The 6,053-nt window shown below is 33.2% G+C and overlaps 1 pseudogene; it reads left to right on the top strand.

Moving 5' to 3' along the window:
• Positions 1–2,312: 2,312 nt before the first annotated feature.
• Positions 2,313–2,436, top strand: LOC116574692 (annotated as a pseudogene).
• The last annotated feature ends 3,617 nt before the right edge of the window (positions 2,437–6,053 follow it).

The raw sequence follows: 6,053 nt of genomic DNA, 5'->3' as shown, positions 1-6,053 counted from the left end.
AATGTTAACACAGAGTAAGAAGGTGAATGATTAATGATAAAAAAAAAAAAGGTGAAGAATTGGGAGCAAACAAGAAAATCAGAAAATTATAAGCAAAGAAGCAGCAGTTGTCTTTTCTATATAATCTTGGAGCATCCTGCCATGTGTATATATAAAGGGAAAATTTAAGTTGTATCAATGCCAAGTTATTCCCTATTTGAACTGTTCTACTACCTATTTTTTAGAATGACACCCAACCATATATTTATCTTTAAAAGCTTTTTTCCCCCTTTTAGTCCCATTTAGACATGTAGCTATTTAGCCACCTATTTAATTTTATTTGGTTTTCACTTTTGTCTTTAATTTGAAATTTTATATATATTTTATTTCTATTTTATCTGTGTGTAGAAAATACTTTAAAAAATCACTAATATGTATAATACTAATTCAGATAATATAATAAATTCTATACATTACAGAGTTTTTGAATTTATAGATAATTGGTGATAGTACTTTTTGCAATTCTAAATATTATTGCTGAATTAATAGTTTTTCTAATCATATAAAAGAATGGCTTGAATAAAGCTACAATCTATGATATAAAATGATCTCACACTATATAAAAATATCAAGTATATTATGTGTAATTTTTAAAAAGATTTTATTTATTTATTTGACAGAGAGAGAGATCACAAATAGAGAGGCAGGCAGAGGGAGAGGGGGAGGCAGGTTTCCTGCTGAGCAGAGAGCCAGATGTAGGCTTGATCCAAAGACCCTGAGATCCTGACCTGAGCTGAAGGCAGAGGCTTAACCCATTGAGCCACCCAGCCACCCCTTATTATGTGAAATTTTTATTGATATGTTGTGACAAGAGGAAAGAAAAGTAATGAAGATTTTCATTAGGAGTTTTGTTTCTCAGACAAAACTCATTCCTCTTTCTGTTGTGGAACAGAAATATAAAATATTTATGTATACATTTAGGTGTCTTCCCAAGTATTCTTAATAAAAATGAAAAAAGAAGATTAAAAACATTCATAGTATTAATATTCTACTCAAAATTTAATTGACAAAATTAACTTCTATTTATATGCTTTTAATTTTAATAATTATGAAAAACATGTGAAATGATAGTGTTGAGTTCTTTATCCTAATGTCAATTTTCTGTGCAGTGGTGGTATATAATTAGTCAACAATATTTTGGAAAGTTAAAAAAGGGATATCAGTTCTTTCCCAGTTGTGTGGGTTTTCTCCTCCCTCACCCCGCCATTGGAGGGTTCAGATGGTATATTCTCCAATATTAGTGGAAAGACCTCCTGGAGAAGAGAGATTTAAATTTGTGTTGGTTATTATTGCTCTGCTTTCTTAAATAAAAGCTTGCTGTGATCCTTTGATGAAGTAAGATTTCTATTTAGCCAAAGGAAAAGGAAAAAAAAAAGTTTGGAGTCAGGGTGAGAAGAAGATTAAAACTGGAAGCTTCAAGGTCATTTTCTCCTGTGTACTTGTGGAAAGATTGACTGGTCCAGCATATTGTGTGTGCTTATTGATTATTATTTCATCTGGAGCTTATTTTCAGTTGATTTGTTCCAACTTTTTCTTCACTTTTCTTTTAAATTGTCTATGTTAGCTGTTGTCTTTCACATTTGCTTGTTGAAGTTTTCTGCTTGTTTATTTTTTATAGCTTCTTGAGATGTTTCTTATGTCCTGGATTTTCCTGCTTTTGGATTTACCTGGACTCTTAACATAGTGAGTTTTCTGGGAAGACTTACTTGTGCTTGTCTTTACTGAAGTGCATACATTTTTTCTGCGTATCTAGGGAGCAATTGTAACACTTCAGTATTTGCTGAGCATTGTAAGTAAGGCATTCCTCTTTACTCTTTTTACAACATTTAAGATGACAGCTAGTAAGGAATATGACATAAAGTATTCTTATTTTAGAATTATGTTAGTTAAAATAACCTGTTACAAGTAAATGGGTACTCAGAATTCCTATTTATATAGTGCAGGCATTATTTTATTTCCTCATCATAATAACCATGTTAAGATGGTGGAGTTAGAAATGATCACATTATGCTTAAAAGACAGGGAAACTCAGTCAGAAAACAATAGAAATGTTTTCTGAGAATAGCTGAGCAACTTAATGACAAGGATTTGATAACAATACACATCTCTGTTTCCTAAAAACTCTGATGTGGTTGCAGATGCTCTTAGAGACTCAGTAGCAATAACCAATTAAAGAATACTAAGTTTAAAAAATGTTCTAAGAGTATATATGATTTTAATCCCATTTAGAAGGTAGTTGAGAGTTGCTCTTTTTGAAAGAAAATTCCTCCTTAAGCTTTGCGCGTGACAGTATCGTAGCCAATGAGGTTTATCCGAGGTGAGATTATTGCTAATTGAAAGAAAATTCCTCTTTAAAGAAAACATTGACTAGAAATAGTAGAAATCACTTAAGAAGTATATACTTTTTGTGCCAAAGTTTTCCAGCTATTTGTGTAAAATGACCAAACATTAAATGGATCACTAAATGTAATTACTGATGAATGAATAGATAGCTAAGTCTAGTGTAAGTTTTTAATTAAGTATTTAATATACATTTGCTGAAAACTCAACAAACCTATACAATATATTTGTCATAGTATTAATGTCTTTAAAATTCATTTTATCTATTAAGTTTATTCTCCCCACCCCCATGGATTGTTTATTTCTCAGTTAAGTAACTTTTTTTGGAGCATTGTTGACACACAATTTTATATTATCTTCAGGTGTGCAACCTAGTGATTCAACATCTCTATCCATTATGTGATGCTAACCACAAGTATAGCTATCCCCTGTCACCCCTGTCACCACGATACTATTGACTATACTCCCTGTGCTTTCCTGATATTCCCATGACTATTCTTTCCATAACTGGAAGCCTGTATTTCCCACTCGCCTTCACTGTTTTTTTCCCATCCCCTACCTCTCCCATCTGGCAACCATAACTTTGATTAATCTTATTTAAATAAATTAATAGGAATTTAGACAAAGCATATTAACAGCTAGCAATGTTTAAATTTCCCATTTGGTTCTATTATATGGAATCTTTTTCTGTGTTGGGGTTTCCTATCTTTTCATCCATTATGCATGCTTTCCTTACCTTTCTACCTTTCTGAATTCTAATAGTTGCTTTGTACTCATTTTCTGATCATTTCAATATCTATGTCATCTTGGGAACAACCTTTGCCATTTCCCTAGAGCACATTTCACTGTTTGCTTTATACGTGTTTATGTGTGTGTGTGTTGCATAATTTTGGTCGGAAGACTGAATATCATTGATTTGTATGTTAGACACTTGATCCTGATACAGTCCTCTGAAGAGTTATTTTCTTAGTATCTTCAAGTAGTATTTTTTTAATGCCATATAACATTATATTACCATAAGGTACACAGCATAATGATTTGTATATATTGAGAAATGATCTCCACAATAAGTCTAGTTAACACCCATTACCGTACATTGTTATAATTTTTTTTCTTGTGATGAGAACTTCTAAGATTTACTTCCTTAGCAATTTTCACACATGCAATACAGTATTATTAACTAAATTATTAACTATAACTATTAGACAGTCTTTATGTTGTACCTTGCATCCCATAATCTGTTTATTTGATAACTGGAAGTTTATACCTATTGACTTCCTTCACCAGCATTGCCCACCTCATCCCCATTACCTTGACAACCATCAATCTCTTCTCTGTACCTGTGAGGTCATTATTTTGTTTTGTTTTGTTTGTTGCTGGGGTATTCATTTTAGACTCCATCCATGAGATTCTACAGTATTTGTCTTTCTTTGTCTGACTTATTTCTCCTAGCATAATGCCCTCAAGATCTGTTCCTGTTGTTGCACGTGGTAAAATTTTATTCTTCTTTATGGCTGAATAATACTCCATTAACTATTTAGCTAGCTAAATGCATGAATGAATAAAGAAAATGTGGTGTATACACATACCCATTGATCCATCAATGGATACTATACAGAAATTGTTTCCATATTTTGGCTATTGTAGACAATGCCAATTATGTAAACAACAATGTAAAATTTTTGTTAGTTTGTTTTACAGAGTAGTTAACTTGGTTGAAATAAAATTACATACCTGTGTCTTCATGGTGGTTGGCAGGTCAAATGTCAGTTACCGTTATTGTTTTGCTTTTGTATTCCTTAGCTGCAAGTTGTTTTGAACTGGACCCACTCATAGAGTTAGGATTCAGCTGGAAACTTTGTCTTGATTAGAATTTGATGTTCTTTTTTTTAATTTAAAGATTTTATTTATTTATTTGACAGACAGAAATCACAAGTAGCCAGAGAGGCAGGCAGAAAGAGAGTGGGAAGCAGGCTCCCCGCTGAGCAGAGAGTCCGATGCGGGGCTCGATCCCAGGACCCTGAGATCATGACCTGAGCTGAGGCAGAGGCTTAAACCTACTGAGCCACCCAGGCGCCCCAGAATTTGATGCTTATATGTCTCCCTACTTTCCAGCATCCTACCTCATTTTTCAATAGTTACACTTCCCCATTCTCTGTTTTCTATTTCTTCAGACTAGAAACACTACAGTTTTCTATTAGAAATCTAGTCACTGCATGACATCCTGTGACCATAGATTTCCCTCAGCTAAAGCCATAAAAATGGGAAACTTCCTCTAGGCTGGTCCCTTCTTTCAGTTCTCTGCTTGCTGACAAAATAAATGCCTGTGGTTTTGTTTGTTTGTTTGTTTTCTTTCTTTCTTTCTTTTTCTTTTCTTTTTTTTTCTTTTTCTTTTCTTTTCTTTTTTTTTTTTTACCTTGCATGCTCTTCAAGTATTCTTCCACCCCCAGAGCTTATCTTTCTCATTAGTGGGGAGCTCAGCCTGTTAGCTTATGCAGCCATAGTAGAAGTAAAATTATTTACATTTTAATTTTATATTTTCATTACCAAACAAATACATTTCCCTTCTTTTAGACTGAAGGCTATATATTTAAAACTATGATTATTATCTATGGTGCAATAGAATATCATTGGTTAACCCACTTTCCAAACTAAATTCAGTAATTATTTGAAAATGTTAAATCTGTGGTAAAGTTTTTATTCATAAGGGATCCTGCCTTTTTTGTTTTTGTTTTGAGTTTTAAAGATAGATTTATTTATTTAGTTATTTGAAAGGAGAGCATGAGTGAGAAAACAAGTAGGGGGAACAGGAGAGGGAGAAGCAGTTTCCCTACTGAGCAGGGAACCCAACATGCGATTCGATCCCAGGACCCTAGGATCATGTGAGCTAAAGGCAGACACTTAAACAACTGAGTCACTCATGAATCCCTAAAAGTCTTTTTGATTGAACCTTTTTAGTAGAAATCAAATATATGTCTTAGATAGAGGGAATACATTTAGAGATCTTTAAAAAAACAACATGATAAAAATAAGAGGCAAAAATTGCAGTGATATATTGGCCTAGTGATTACTGCCCTTTTCTTGGTAACTATTTCAATTTTCATTGGAGATCTATCCTTTTTTCATATAGCCTATGTGAATGAAATTCTTCCTATGATCTAGGTCTAAGCTAGTCATCCTGATGTAATTTCACCAGGAATACTTATTAAATCTGTAAAGGGTACATGACCTAACTCAATCTGATAGAATTGTAAGAGATATATGCTGGAAAACTCTAGGGTTATATGATTACTACTTTCCTGGTCAAATGGAGTGCATCCAGACGTACAGTGGGTATTGCTACAGCTGTTTGTTCACTATCAGAAACTATAACCATAGGATGAATCAGGGAACCCAGATGGCAGAGTAGAAGGGAGAAAGAAGCTGGATTCTCAGAGGTCTTATTGAACTCTTGACTCAAATATACATGGCACATTAGCATTCTTTGTATATCAGGTACTATGTCTCTTTTATTGTTTCATACAATTTTGGGTTTTTTTGTTACTGTTGTAAATCACAATGTAATGTATTTTCATGGACACAAGCTTTCTTAGAAGATGAAGGCAGTAATACTATCCTCTGTTATACTATATTTCTGTGTACTCACATGTTTTTCTGAAATATACAACAATTAC

Source organism: Mustela erminea, chromosome 15 (assembly GCF_009829155.1).
Source record: "Mustela erminea isolate mMusErm1 chromosome 15, mMusErm1.Pri, whole genome shotgun sequence".
Lineage (NCBI taxonomy): Eukaryota > Metazoa > Chordata > Mammalia > Carnivora > Mustelidae > Mustela > Mustela erminea.
The sequence above is the reverse complement of the archived record's forward strand: the minus strand, read 5'-3'. Positions and strand labels throughout refer to the sequence as shown.